This window comes from Cherax quadricarinatus, chromosome 19, assembly GCF_038502225.1.
Source record: "Cherax quadricarinatus isolate ZL_2023a chromosome 19, ASM3850222v1, whole genome shotgun sequence".
Classification (NCBI taxonomy): Eukaryota; Metazoa; Arthropoda; class Malacostraca; order Decapoda; family Parastacidae; genus Cherax; species Cherax quadricarinatus.
Genome location: NC_091310.1, coordinates 18,636,603 through 18,651,411, shown reverse-complemented (window position 1 = coordinate 18,651,411; position 14,809 = coordinate 18,636,603). Strand labels below are relative to the sequence as shown.

Below are 14,809 nucleotides of genomic sequence, written 5' to 3'. Positions count from 1 at the left end.
GGCGCGCATAACGGAGATAAAACACCTCAATTACTGGGAGCGCTTGAGGTTTCTAAACCTGTATTCCCTGGAACGCAGGAGGGAGAGATACATGATTATATACACCTGGAAAATCCTAGAGGGACTAGTACCGAACTTGCACACGAAAATCACTCACTACGAAAGCAAAAGACTTGGCAGACGATGCACCATCCCCAAAATGAAAAGCAGGGGTGTCACTAGCACGTTAAGAGACCATACAATAAGTGTCAGGGGCCGAGACTGTTCAACTGCCTCCCACACATAAGGGGGATTACCAACAGACCCTGGCAGTCTTCAAGCTGGCACTGGACAAGCACCTAAAGTCAGTTCCTGATCAGCCGGGCTGTGGCTCGTACGTTGGTTTGCGTGCAGCCAGCAGCAACAGCCTGGGTTTATCAGGCGCTGATTCACCAGGAGGCCTGGTCACAGACTCGCAAATTGGGGAGGAGTATGGAAGAAGTGAATGTTTTCAGATACTTGGGAGTTGACGTGTCGGCGGATGGATTTATGAAGGATGAGGTTAATCATAGAATTGATGAGGGAAAAATGGTGAGTGGTGCGTTGAGGTATATGTGGAGACAAAAAATGTTATCTATGGAGGCAAAGAAGGGAATGTATGAAAGTATAGTAGTACCAACACTCTTATATGGGTGTGAAGCTTGGGTGGTAAATGCAGCAGCGAGGAGTCGGTTGGAGGCAGTGGAGATGTCCTGTGTAAGGACAATGTGTGGTGTAAATATTATGCAGAAAATTCGGAGTGTGGAAATTAGGAGAAGGTGTGGAGTTAATAAAAGTATTAGTCAGAGGGCTGAAGAGGGGTTGTTAAGGGGGTTTGGTCATTTAGAGAGAATGGATCAAAGTAGAATGACATGGAGAGCGTATAAATCTGTATGGGAAGGAAGGCGGGGTAGGGGTCGTCCTCGAAAAGGTTCGTGTGAGGGGGTAAAGGAGGTTTTGTGGGCGAGGGGCTTGGACTTTCAGCAAGCGTGTGTGAGCGTGCTAGATAGGAGTGAATGGAGAGACGAATGGTATTTGGGGCCTGACGATCTGTTGGAGTGTGAGCAGGGTAATATTTATTGAAGGGACTCAGGGAAACCGGTTATTTTTATATAGCCGGACTTGAGTTCTGGAAATGGGAAGTACAATGCCTGCACTCTAGAGGAGGGGTTCGGGATATTAGCAGTTTAGAGAGATATGTTGTGTATCTTTATACGTATATACTTCTAAACTGTTGTGTTCTGAGCACCTCTGCAAAAACAGTGATTATGTGTGAGTGAGGCGAAAGTGTTTAATGATGATGAAAGTATTTTCTTTTTGGGGATTTTCTTTCTATTTTGGGTCACCCTGCCTCGGTGGGAGACGGTCGATTTGTTAAATAAATAAATAAATATATATATATATATATATATATATATATATATATATATATATATATATATATATATATATACTTATTCTCTCTCTCATTTGTTCGTTTGTTTATTGTATGTTAGTGGATATGCACAAATGCCGACTAATATTTTAATTAAATATGATCAACTTTCTAAGGTGTGTCAGATGACTGAAGCGATTTTTAGTAGAGTGCAAGGCTAAGGTGAGACTGGTGCTCACGTACAGGACGAGAAACACGAACAGGACGACATAGCTGAAAACAGAGATGGGTCACAAGGATGTTAGGAAGTATTTGTTTAGTCTTACAATAGTCAGGAAGTGGAACGACCTGGACTGTGGAGTGGGAGAGGCTGGATCAATACATAGCTTGAAGAAGTGGTACGATAAAGTTCTCGAAGCCATGATAGAGTGAATCTGATAGCGGCTACAGATGAGGCGGGGCCAGGAGCTGAGTCTCAACCCTGTTACCACATAAAAACGCGCGCGACACACACACACACACCTTCGTTCACTCTCTCTGTGACATTGTCACAGTGGAAGTGGTACTTTACAAAGAGGATCAAAAATAGAAATGGCAAAGCAGTTGGACGTCACTCAGATTGTTGCCTGAGTTGAGAGGAATGATCTGTGAAGAATGTCAGACCTATGTATGCTTCCTGCACCTGTAATAACAGCCATGTATGTTTCCTGCACCTGTAATGACAGCAGTGTATGTTTCCTGCACCTGTAATGACAGCAGTGTATGCTTCCTGCACCTGTAACGACAACAGTGTATGTTTCCTGCACCTGTAATGACAGCAGTTTATGTTTCCTGCACTTGTAATGACAGCAGCTTATGCTTCCTGCACCTGTAACGACAACAGTGTATGTTTCTTGCACCTGTAATGACACAGCTATGTATACTTCATACACCTCACCTCCACTCCATGCCAGCAACAAATATTTTAACCTCATTTAAGCAGTGTAGTTATAAAGTGTTTAGTAGTGTCAGCCTGAGCTGGACAGACTTCACTAGTGTCAGCCTGAGCTGGGGAAGTAATATTGTCAACCTGAGCCGAGGAAGACTTCAGTAGTGTCTGCTTGAGCTGGGGAGACTTCATTATTACAGCCTGAGCTGGTGGAGACTTCAGTAGTGTCAATTTGAGCCTGGAGACTTCAGTATATCAATGAGGATATCGTCGAGTATTCCAGTTAAGATTCAGCTACGGTAGCTTCAAAGTCTTCCTTCCAATAGAGCTTCAGTTACTATCACTTGGGAAGTACCACCTCTCAGGATAGACTATCACACACACAGCACAAATGAAATTTATGAAGATATGAATGTGTTTGAGTGACCTCTGCCTTGGTGGGAGACGGCCTTTGAGGTAAAAACTAGAAGTTATCTCAGAGGAAGGGCAAGAAACATGCATGGGATACAGAGGAGGAAGAAGAGGGAAAGGAAGGAAGAGGAATTTGTAAGAATTATGTTTATCTACATATATTATAACAATGTCGAGTTATTATATGCTGTAGAGGATGGTTGTTGGGGGTTTGTAGGGCAGCTGGAGGGGATGTGTAGTATGTGAAGGAGGTGGAAGAGGGATAACAGTAAACTAGTACTTACGTGAACTAGCGCACCATTGGTTCACACACTTTAGTGTTTAACATGAGGTCTACGGTATGTGAGCTCACTTGACTGTTAGTATTGGCTGATCTCCCTCCCTCCCTCCCTCCCTCGCTCTGTTACGTTAATCACCACTGAACCTGGTCAGTAACGGGATGGGTGACTGGACAGAGAAACTCTAGTGAAGCTTCCCATGCTAGTTATAGTATACTATAATATATCAGTATTTGGCCAGCCTTTCAATCAGATACTTTGCTGCCAGTGCTTGAAGCTGCTGGAAGGCTCTTGATCCAAGGAACTGAAGTTAACTGTCTTAGATGAAACCTAATTCCATCCCATTCAGCAGTAATTATGAATTGAAGAGAAGAATTTGGCAAAAACCACATTCACTCATGGAGCACACTTGCAGGAACAGCCTTACAGAACAACAGCTGTTGTAGCAATGATGAGAGTAGCAGGGTAATTTGTATATTCCTGTACTACTGGTGGAGAATAATACTACTACTGGTGGAGAATACTACTGCTACTGATGGTGAATAATGCTGCTACTGGTGGAGAATATAGTACTACTGGTGGGGAATAATACTACTACTGGTGGAGAATAATACTACTACTGGTGGGGAATAATACTACCACTGGTGGAGAATAATACTACTGGTGGAGAATACTACTAATACTGGTGGAGAATAATAATACTACTGGTGGAGAATAATACTTCTACTGGTGGAGAATACTACTAATACTGGTGGAGAATACTACTAATACTGGTGGAGAATACTACTACTGGTGGAGAATAATACTACTACTGGTGGAGAATAATATTACTACTGGTGGAGAATAAAGTACTACTGGTGGAGAATACTACTGCTACTGGTGTAGAATAATACTGCTACTGGTGGAGAATAAAGTACTACTGGTGGAGACTACTACTGCTACTGATGGTGAATAATACTGCTACTGGTGGAGAATACTACTACTGGTGGAGAATAATACTATTACTGGTGGAGAATAAAGATGAGTTCTGGTGGAAAATAAAGACAACTTCTTGTGCAGAATAAAGATGTTTAAATATTTCATTACAGTCCCTGGCCACTTGAGGAGTTTCATGTAATTGTGGTTGTATTTCTTGAGGCAAGCAGAGAATCATCACAGTTGCATGATGCTCGCTCCAAGGTCTTTCTCCGTAGTGAGGTTTACAGCCTGTCCCCTGAGTCTATGCTCATTTTCCTGTCTCGCTCCGTCCATAATTTTCATAATCTTGTATTTGCTGGAGTTGAATTAAAGTAGCTGCTTCTCTGACCATCGTGCCGTTTGTCCAGACTCATTTGTAGCTTTTCCATGTTCTCCTCGAATTTTATTCTCGGTAATTTTACATCGTCTGCAAATATGGATACATTTGACTGTCTTCTGGCATGTCATTTACATACACCAGAGAAAGTAATGATTCGAATTCCGATCCTTGTGGAACCTCACTTGGTAGTTTCCCATTCTGATAACTTTTCTTGAACAATCACTGTCTCCTTCCCATAACGTACTCTTTAATCCACTGCCTGCTCCCAGTCTTTTATGAGGTACAGAATCAAATATCTTCTTGCATTCCAAGAAGATAAAGTCTACCCATCCCTCTTACTCCTGTCTCACTTCTGGTACTTCGTCACAGAATTCCAGCAGGTATGCGAGACGAGATTTGCTGTCTGTAAACGTATGGTTATTTATTTTCATGAATTCGCTTCCTAAGTGCTCCACCACACTTCTGATCACATCTTGTCTGTTTTCCAGATCCCCCAAGTGTCCCATATCCATCGACTTGTAGATATAAATTAGTAGTTTGGGCAATGTTCTGTTCCATGCTTAGTCAAAAGTTTTTTCACTTTCTGTTTTGTGTGTATTGTGTTTAGCACCCACTAGTGTACCCTTCCTCTGACTCCCTGGTGTTACCCCAGTATCCAGTGAGAACACCTTGAATCATTTGTTCAGCTCTCCGACTTTTTTCATTTCTCGTGAGTTCTCCTTCCTTCAGTCTTATTACCTGGTCTTTTACTACCATCTTTCTTCTGTTGCGAGTGTGAAGCAGTTTCGTTTCAGAATTGGTTTTTGTTGTGTCATTCTCAAATTGTCGCTCAGCTTCTCGTCTCACTTTTGAACATTCCGTCGTCTCTTCTGCTCACTTCTCTGCTTTCTAATGGCCTTCGATTTCTATAGTCTTTCCCATGCTCTTGGATCTTTGGTTAAACCATCTACTCTTAGCACTTCCAGCTAGGTATTCCATCTCATTCCTTGACTTTTGATTTAGTTCCATTTCCCATCTCACTGCATTCAGGAAGTCTCCGATTTCTTCAAAATTTCATCTTATGAAATTCGGTTTCTCCCATCCCCACCTCTTATTCTTCTCTGTTCGAAATTCATTACCATATAGTGGCTAGCACCCAAAGGCTCTTTATATTGCTTTGCATGTTAGATACAGTTAATGTAAACGCTACATCCGGTCATGCTGGCTCAAGCCCTCTCTTGTTGTGTCCTTGACATGCTGACACACAGTTTTCCATCACCTCCATCATAATAGTCCTCCACGTTTCAGGTCCCTGTCTGAGTCCCAATTTTCCCAGTCTGTTTCTTTGTGGTTTGAAGGTTCCCATCATTAGCTTTGCTTTTGCCATATGGGCTCATCTTTGTGTGTGTGTGTGTGTGTGTGTGTGTGTGTGTGTGTGTGTGTGTGTGTGTGTGTGTGTGTGTGTGTGTGTGTGTGTGTGTTGTACAGAGAAATGCAATAGCTCAACACGACGTTACTTCCTCACTGGTGAGAGGAAGAAGGGTTGAGTCATTATCCAGGGAGTCTCAATGACCTTCGTGAAGTGCAACCACGTGCAGCGTATCTAAGTGGGTTTTACACACGTGGAGAAGCGTGAAGATACACGGTAACGTGACAGTGAAGCGAGGACCTTGGGGGCTGGTGCAAGGTGTGGATGCCTCCTGTGATCGTCTTTAAACCTTAAGTACTGGTGTATCTACGTTGGAAGTATTATACTATCTTAAGCTGTACGGCTGCCAATTTCCATTTGTTTGCAAATTTTATCAAACTGGATTTAAAAAAAAAATGATAAGTAATTTTTCTTACATGATTGTAGATAAATTTAACTAGAATGTAAACGAGAAGAGAAAACTTTGTTTTCCGAAACATTCTCACCATTTTAGTTTGCTTTCTCATTTTTGGTTTATTACACAAGAACGCCGTATTCGATCGATTTCAAATTTTCAACGTATGTGTGATGTATCTTGAACAAGATTCACAGAAGTATTTGCATGCGTGGGTGTCCTATACGCAACGCTACATAGGTCATTCCCAAATTTTGTTTCCTTATGCTAGTTGGAGACAGTTTCCTCTGATCGACTTGAAAGTTTCAGCAGTGGTGTATCCTACTTAGAAGAAATTTTGTATATTTAATGGAGTGTGTAGATGCCGTTTTGCTATTTATAATCTCGTAATGGTATAGTATTTTTTGACCTTCCATTATTTTGCCTTGACGCTGGTGAGGGGCTCTTGGTCTAAGGACCCGAACATATTTTCTCCTTGTTTGGGCCGAATTTGAATGCTCTCCATTCCACAGACATGACACTATATGGCTTAGAGGTTTCCTCTGATTAAAATATAACAAGTGTGGACAGTGTTACGACTTCGATGTCGTAACTTAAAATGTTTCTGGCTCCTAAAGGCTGTTCACACTGCTGTCTAGGGGTTATAAAATTACTCTAAAAAACACAGCGACCCTTGGGCCAGCATGTACTCATATATTAAACAATATTAATTATTATTAGGAAGGAAAGACAAAAACTCACCTATATAAAAATATTTCTATATTAATAGTAACTTAAATACAACTTATAACTACTACAAAAAAACCACCACACTCCAGTTCACATTAACTCACTAGCACACTGCTACTAATGAGTTAAAATAAATGAACATTTATGAACAGGGAGGCTCCATGACACCCCCCTTTCTACAGGCTACTTAGCCTACAGTGGAAACGTTAAATACTCTCCAAAACACAGGCCCCTGCATACTAGGACCTTACAGATAAACATGAGAGCACTTAAACACAAACACCTATAGTATACACTAAAAAAATTATCAAAATTACCTACTCAAACTACCGCCCAAACATGATGACTTCGCCCCCCGTCACCACATAACTCTGCTGAACTAAACACGCCTCTCATCTGCTCCTGTCCTGGCCACTGCCTGACTGACAGGAATAAAACACGTTCTCTTTCAGGGAATAATACACGTCCACTTTCAGTATACTACACGGAAAATGACATTATATATGGAGCGTTATTTTATATAAATATTTTTTTTTACAGTATTCCGTAACAACAGCATCAATCTTCAATGGTTAATGTATCGTATGAAATGGATGGAACGTGTCATGAGTTTAGGCTGTGTAGGCACAAATATTGCTTGATTCTGTGCAATAACTGGAAAATGCATCTGTTCTGTGCCTATAACGTGTGTACTTAAGAATATTGATAAAAAAAATGTATGTTATGTACACTAAGCTTACATAAAACTTGCTTACAAATTGGCCAATCTTATTTAGAGAAAAGTTTGGATAATTTTTTGCCTGTTTAGATTCCAGTTTTTTTTTTTTTTTTTTTTGTGGGGGGGGGGAATTGAAAGGCTACTTTTCATGCGGCAATTTCTGAGTATCGAATCTGATTAACTTCAACACTTCCATGCTGACTACTTGATAGTATAACTTCTGAGCGGCTTCAAGCTGACTGAATGTGTGTTTTCGAATATTGGTCTCTGGTCCCTCTGATAGATTTAAATCAAATTTTGTGTGCATGTCAAAATTTGTTCCTTTTTTTTTTGAGCTAAAGAAAATTTTATATTAGTTTCCATGTGACTTTTTTAACTGTCTCTTTTGATTCCTTTCAAATCTTATCAATTTATGCCGTACTCTGTACTGTTCCTATCGCATGCATTGAGGCAGAAGGAACTGGGGTTATGGAATACGGAAATACCTTTATCGCATCGCCCAGCAACCGTAATACATCTAGTTTATTATGCACCCCACATTTAATTTTGTGGAGAGTAGCGCAAAAACATATGGATATACACAAGGCCTAGGAACTAGGCCCCAAAGGTCCAACAGGAGTACATCTTGAGTTATATCTACAATTTGTCCTATATCTTGCGAGTAAATTTGTGGTATTTTTTGTATGTCTGGTATCTTGCTTTCATTAACAAGAGACTTTCACATATAGATTATACTGTCAAGTTCTGTATGCATCGGTAAGTGGCCAGTTAAATACAGTGTTCAAGAAGTGACCATTGGATTGGCATTTAGTTTGGTCATCTCTGTGTGTGTGTGTGTGTGTGTGTGTGTGTGTGTGTGTGTGTGTGTGTGTGTGTGTGTGTGTGTGTGTGTGTGCGCGCGCGCGCGCCAAACTGCCAAAAATACTTGTAAACAAACCTAAACCTGGTTACTACTTATATTCATTCCTGTTATTATAGTGGGTTATAAATCTTCTCAGGCTTCTAACTGCGGTCCTGTAACATTTAGCTTCATTATTTACTTCTCTCCTAATAGTATTCCTAACGCTAGACACGGACATACCCAATCCATATTTATTTTCCTTTAGGATACTTTCCTAAGCTAAATTTTTTCATGTTGTAATTCAGTATGTGATGAAATCCATAACAATAATACATGAAATTCCTTCTCTCTGATTCGTGAGTGTGTACACTGGCTTCTTCAGTGAGTAATTCGATCATTATGTGAGTCAAGTGCCTTTACTGATGACACTCAGTAATGATCAGTGTGTCGTAAGTTAATTTTAGTGCCGTTCAGAAAACAAAGAATTCAATTTGCAATGTAGAAGAAGCCCAGTTGTTAATTCTTATGCCTAAGTCAACATGGTTGCCATAGTTCTTGTTCTGGATACGGTAACAAAAGCTGAGGCAGCCTCGCCATCTTGGTATCCTAGTAATAAAATTTTTGATATTGTCTTATTGCACTAATATTTAAAATGATAAATGCTACATTTTATTTTGTTACCCGACACTAAAATCTGAAAAAAATGTCCATATAAATCACCCTGAAAGCTCGGGCCTTCTTTATTTGTAATATATCCTGCATATTGGAAGTTGCTGGTAACTTATACCTCAACATACTACTGTACTGATCTTTTACTAGCTTATTCCTGTTTTTCTTTTAACTTTTTGCGTTGAGGAAAAACAGGAGGAATCTTAAGAGTTAAGGTGAAGGAGGGCAGTGGTAGAGAGGGAAGGAGGGGAGTGGTAAAGAGGGAAGAAACAACAGTAGCGACATCAACAGCAACAGTAGCAACAGGAGCAATACCAACAGTAGCAACAGCAACAGTAGCAACATGAGCAATACCAACAGTAGCAGCATCAACAGCAACAGGAGCAATACCAACAGTAGCAGCATCAACAGTAATACAAACAGTAGCAGCAACAGCAACAGGAGGGGCAACAGTAGCAATATAATCAGAATCTTTTCAACATTGACATCAGTAACAGCAGTAATATTAACAGCATCACTAGCGTTATTAGTAGCAGCAGCATTATCGGGGGCAACGACAGCAGCAGCATTAGCGGGAGCAGCAACAGCATTAACAGTAGCAACAGCAGCGGTAGTGAACACAGCAGCAATAACAGTACACAAGTAACCGTAAACATGTAACTTGTGGTTACAGCTCAGTCTCTACCTGTCTTAGAGGCAGCAGTTATGGTGTAGCACATCAAGTGTCACTCCTGCTACTGCCTCGCAACCTCTGAAGATGTACCTCCATTGTGTTACTGCTGCCTCTCAAGTTGTACCTCTAGTGTCGCTGCTGCTGCTGTGTCTCAACCTCTCAAGTAGTTAGGGAGCGGGGGAAGAGGTAGGAATCTCGATGGTCACGAGAGAGAGAGAGAGAGAAACAAGTAACTTTAATATACAGAACTTTGGCTGGACGCTACTGCATAGGTAAATACGTAAGCTTGGCTGGTGGTTGCGTTGCGTACCTTCCCGGCTCGCGTAGCCAATGCGTAAACTTGGCAGTGAAGGATAAGGTGTGAAGAGGCTTTGTTATAACCTAGTTAAATGGAGATGACAGGAGAGCTTTTGGTTGATGGCACTAGAATATAGCACGATGGTGAAGCTTGTGCATATGCGTGGGAGTTTGCATATCTAGTAACCATCAGTATGACACACAGCTGGTCATCTTTCCGAGCAGCTGTGACCTCCGCCATCTATGCTTTATGGGTGATTCTGCGCCAGGTCCCTCGTAGGCCCCATCATTCGTCTGTTTAGATAGGCTCCTCGGTGAACTAGCGGTTTTGAATCAAGATCGAACAGAAATTAATAATAATTAGTAAATTATGGTTCACGGCGAACCGAAACGTTTTCAAGTTTTAAAATTTTAATTTCCGATTTGTGGGTTTATGAATAATAATAATAATAATAATAATAATAATAATAAAGTTGGAGCATTGAGACATTCGGCAGGTTTCCCAGTCTCCGGACGTGGAGTTGAAAGGAACGTGTTGTTTGATCCTCAGGCAGTCTTTCCCCGGTGGTCCTCCAGCCGTGGTACACACGAGTCGAGGAACAACCCAGCCGCTGTTAACATGAAGTGAAAGCTGGAGTGTGAAGGCCGGGGTGTAGCTTGCTGCAGTGGCTTAGTCAGCGCAGAGCCACGGGTGTGTGTTGCTGCTGCTGCTGCTCAAGTGAACCCACCCCTCTCCCCACATCCCTAAAACTTGTTTGTGGGAACTTCGTCATCAGACTAACCTCTCCCCCCTAGTGTTTTATGCGTCTTACACGAGGAATATTTGCTTGTGTTCGTGAATGTCTGAGAGGCTAGTCCTCAGTGTTTTCCGTAAATATTTGGTTCAAAACTTTGAAAGCGTGTTAAAACCTATTGTTGTCAGGTTTTTAAATGACAGCTAAGTGGAGAGGGGTAAGAACAGAAACCATAGTGGGTTTCTGTAAGCCCTTTAATAACGTAATAACTTTTCATTACCAAGACATGGGTCCAGTCATAGCTACAAGGATCATTAACGACTAGGAAAGTTCTTCACTGTCGTTCATTCAGGGCTCTGTGTCTTGAAGACAGTCTCACTGGCACAGAAGTGATCAGAAACCCTGAGAACAGAGCCCGCTGTAGTGATCTGAAATTAGTAACCAGTGAAGTGTACTTGAGAACAAAAAGAAAAGAGTTACAGCCGGTATAGAGGTGGCAAATAATACAAGACACGTAATAGGAACAAGAACAAATCTTACTTTAAAAGTTGTGCATAGTTACGGCAATAGGCATTCATACGGTTGTTGCTGTTGCTGCTGTGGCAGCTGTTACTACTACTGCTACTTGTAAATCAGAGTGCACACCGTAGCAGCCATGCTAACGGTCGCCTTCGTTATTGAACCGTAAGTGCTGCACCTGACTCCATGGTCAAGTGCTCCAGCTGACCCCGTGGTCAAGTGCTGAATAATCTTACGACCTCAGGTTGTATAGCACCATAGTCTTCATAATGTAGAACTGCAGCCGTCATAATGTATCTGTAGAGCTGTAGCCATTATAATACATCTCAGTAAAGTTGTAGCCTTCATAATACATCTCAGTAAAGATGTAGCCTTCACAATACATCTCAGTAGAGCTGTAGCCTCATCATACTTCAGCAGATCTCATATACTGAATGTGTTTTTATTCTATAAGTCAACATTTTTTATATTATAGAGTTTGCTAGATTAAAAGCTTATCTAACTTGTGTGTTTATAAACCCAGAGATACCCTATTTTCAATTTCTGCAAATAGCTTATTTTAGATAATGTCTAGAATCCTGTACCAACACATCTAGTGTTCCTCCTTTCTTATGTTCTTATGTTCTTATAAATAAGCTGGTCTCCGAGTAACTACACGGGTGGGTCAGTTGAGCGCATGGAGTAACTGTTATCTTGGCAGAGTGAACCACCTGACCATATGGTGTAACTGTTAATTTGGCAGAATGAACCACCTGACCACATGGTGTAACTGTTTCAACAAATTTATCAGTCAGCCGGCGTCCTGTGTTCCAGCCTTCTGGATTAGCTGACCTATACTGTGTGCTTACAATCAAAGTAACTTATTAGTGTTTACGTATCCGGATCAACTGGCCAGAATTTGTTTACATTCCCCTGGATCAGCTGATCAGTGTACTGTGTTTACTTTCCTCTGGATCAACGGATGATTATACTGTATTTACATACCTGTCAATCATCTGATTAGTGTTTTCTGTTGAGAGAGGAAACAGACACTCGTGCACATATTTAGGACACCTTTATTGAAGACGTTTCGGTCCTGGAAGCACGAAGAGTACAAGAGATTGCAGACTGTGTACATTCCTCCATAATTAACGAGTGTGTTCTGTTTACTTTTCCTGGATCAGCTAGTTAGTGAGTTTATATTACTGTGTGAATAAGCCGATCTAGTTGACATTCCTCCGCGGATCACGTCATCGCCCATTACTATTTTTATAAGTGCAGCCTTCCTCCCCACCCTTTTCTTCAACACACGTCTTGATTTTTATACAAAAGAAAGCCTAGGCGTTCACTGATTAAACGAAAATGGTGTAGATTATACACTGGAACGACTCGTACAAAAAATTTTTTTCTTGCCTGCAAAACTGTTGAGATTTTTTTTATAGGGAACACACTCATGGCTGGAGCATCACATTTCGTACATGGGAACGACAAAATCCGAGTCGAGAAGAGGGACTGTATATTTCAGTTTATGGTCCTTCATAGTCTGAGCTGCTCTTTGTATTTGGTTGTCTCGAAGTAGGTTGCTTCGTTCACACTGAGTAGTGTTCGTTGCATGACCAACATTGCCCTGCACGTGTGTAAATCATAATTGGAGGAGGAGATACGGACGGGCGAAGAAGGTCGGTGATGCTTGAAGCTGGAGGTCGAAGAATGTTGTGGCCGCAGTTGTGAAGATGAGCTGAAAGTAATTTGTCGCCTGAGAGACTGTAACCACTGTAGAACCTAGTCTAAACTATGTGATGTTCTCTCTCTCTCTCTCTCTCTCTCTCTCTCTCTCTCTCTCTCTTTTCTGGTCAGAGAGTAAGGAAATGCAAGGCTAATGGGACACGAAAAAAATTGGTCTGAGGAATTAGACCTGTCGGTCTTCTTCCTCAGACCGAACCTAATTACCCCCCAATTTCCCCTCCCCTATCCCATCCTCCCCTTTTTCCTTTCCTCCTCCTCTTCCCCACCCCTCCCTTTTGCCCTTCCTCTTTTTGGCCTTTGGGATTTCTCCCACAGGCTCGCTAGTTCCTAGGTAGGGGAAAGGATACCGGGGTCCATCCCATTCTGTTGAGGTTCTTGGCGGTGGCGTAGTTTGCTGTGGAATCTGGATCGCCTGGGGATGTCCCGATCCCTCTCCGGTATCCCGGAGTAGCTTTGGGTGTCTTTCGGGCGACGGGTGTATCTCTGGAAGCCACCTTTCGGATTCCGGGGGTGGTGGCCGAAGGAGGTATGCTTTGTGGCGGATATCCGGCCACCCTCTCTTTTGTCCACCGAGGTAGCTCGGCAGATGTGAGGTTGCTATCCCGGATTGCTGGTTTACTGGCATGAAGGGTAGGGTATGGCACAGGTTCCATGCTGCATCTGCGCTACTAGCGGTGCTGAGGTCCTCTTGGGCGCGGAGGGAGATTTCCGGCCCTTTCATTTCTCCTGGGAACTATTCCTCCCCGCTTCCCCCTTTTTTTATTCTTTTTTTTATTTTTATTTTCTTTTCTTTCTTTTTTTTCTTAAAAACAAAAAGCAAAGGAGTAACCTAACCATGGAGAACCCAATCCATGAACCCACTACCCCCGGGCCCCTTCTTGATACCGCACCCCATTCTGACCCTGCCTTGTTTTTAGACCACTCTTTGGACACTCCTGATGCCCCTGTACCTCTTGCTGGTGCTGTTTCCTCACCCGCTTCAGGTACCGGGGCTTTGACTGACTCCTTCGATTTGTCTGAACTCTGCTCTCCTTTGACTATGCTTCCGGCTTCTCCCTCTAGGGTACGGCAATTTTCGAATCGCCTGCCCATTTCACGCCGGACTAACTCCAGTACTACTCCTAAACGCCAACGTCAATCTCCTGATGATGCTCCTTCGTTACCTTCCCATTCTACTCGGAAAAGACCGACACATCATGCACTCCCTCTCCACGCTCAGTTTCGGACCACACAATGGACTAAATTCTTTACTTTAAGACCGACTTCTTCTTCTGCCTACCTTTCTGACCATAGTATTGGCAAAGCGCTCCTGCGTCATGTTGGTAGAGATATTTCATTTCATGCTCTCAAGAGCAGTACGTGCATCGTCACTGTCCAGAATGCTACCCAAGCTCATGATCTTTCTCTCCTTTCGAATATCGATACTACTCCTATCACTATTGAAAAACATCTTTCTCTCAATTCTTGTAGTGGTACTGTCATTCTGCCCCATACCATAGTCCAACAGAATTTCCAGTCATGTGGCAATGACATTCTTGAACAGCTGGAACTCCAGGATCTCCCAATCCTCAAAGTAGACACTTATGTCCTTCCTGCCCGTGGGCGGAGACGTTACCCTTGCAATGTGGCTCATTTAACTTTTGAAAGCCGAGAACTCCCGTCCTCTGTATATGTCGCGGGTCATCGGTTACAAGTTCGAAAGGTGATCCCTACACCGCAACAGTGTAGAACTTGCTGGCGTTTTGGTCACCCAGCAAAATATTGCAGATCTATGGCCGAATGCCCAGTCTGTGGT

At 42.3% G+C, this 14,809-nt stretch overlaps 1 protein-coding gene and 1 long non-coding RNA gene across 3 annotated transcripts in view; one reads left to right on the top strand and one right to left on the bottom strand.

Annotated features, from left to right (window-relative positions):
- The window catches only part of LOC138852921 (uncharacterized), a 132,988-nt gene that overhangs the window by 18,779 nt on the left and 99,400 nt on the right, over positions 1–14,809 (bottom strand). The window contains exon 3 of one of the 2 annotated variants that reach the window (XR_011392177.1): positions 12,261–13,006. The exons of the other annotated variant lie outside the window; for it this stretch is intronic. This is a non-coding gene — a long non-coding RNA (uncharacterized lncRNA). Of the gene's footprint in view, positions 1–12,260; positions 13,007–14,809 lie in introns of those variants that run through there. 2 annotated transcript variants of the gene reach the window in all.
- The window catches only part of LOC128688252 (meduse), a gene marked incomplete in the record, with an annotated part of 782,472 nt that overhangs the window by 712,574 nt on the left and 55,089 nt on the right, over positions 1–14,809 (top strand).